This window comes from Notolabrus celidotus, chromosome 19 (assembly GCF_009762535.1).
Source record: "Notolabrus celidotus isolate fNotCel1 chromosome 19, fNotCel1.pri, whole genome shotgun sequence".
In the NCBI taxonomy this organism is placed as follows: Eukaryota; Metazoa; Chordata; class Actinopteri; order Labriformes; family Labridae; genus Notolabrus; species Notolabrus celidotus.
In genome coordinates, this window is record NC_048290.1 from 25,779,760 (window position 1) to 25,780,438 (window position 679).

Genomic DNA, 679 nt, shown 5'->3' on the forward strand with positions numbered 1-679 from the left:
TAACAAAAACCATGGTATTGTAAGCATTTAAGCTAAAATAATGTACCGTAGTGGTCTTAAATGTTATCTTTCACTATCCACAGTGATTAAGTAACTATGCAAAAATAATTGTATGGCTTTAACTGTTATAACTTAACCTCTGGCCAGTGTCTCAACTTCCTGATTTAGCTGTCAGTTAATGTATTAGTGCACAACTAAGAGACTGTGGTACAAGTTCTGTGAGCTTTAGGAAAATGATCCCATTCACAGTAGGCCTCTGTCAGATTTGGTTAGTCTTGCTGCTTTAAGAAACTCAAATATAAAACCAGTGCTAAGCTAAAAGTTTGTGTCTTGTTGTTACTGCTGTGGTTCTCTGTAGAGTTGCAGTTAGTACACAAAGGCCCAGGGACCTGACATGACCCCGCATTTCCTCAAATTATGTTTTCTCAAGATAAGCTGCTTCGAGCTACATTAGTTACTGCTAGCCAACCAGCATAACACACTCTGAACAGATGGTATAGCACTGTGGGTAATTTCGGCCCAAGCACGAACCTTACCTGAATTTCTTTATCAATTATTAAATTAATGAATTTGACATTTTGTATTTGAAAGGTTGGTTTATGCAAATGTCAAAATAAGTTAAATGAAAACGATGTGGTGTTATTCTGATAAGCCTACATTAATATAGTGAGACCCAAAA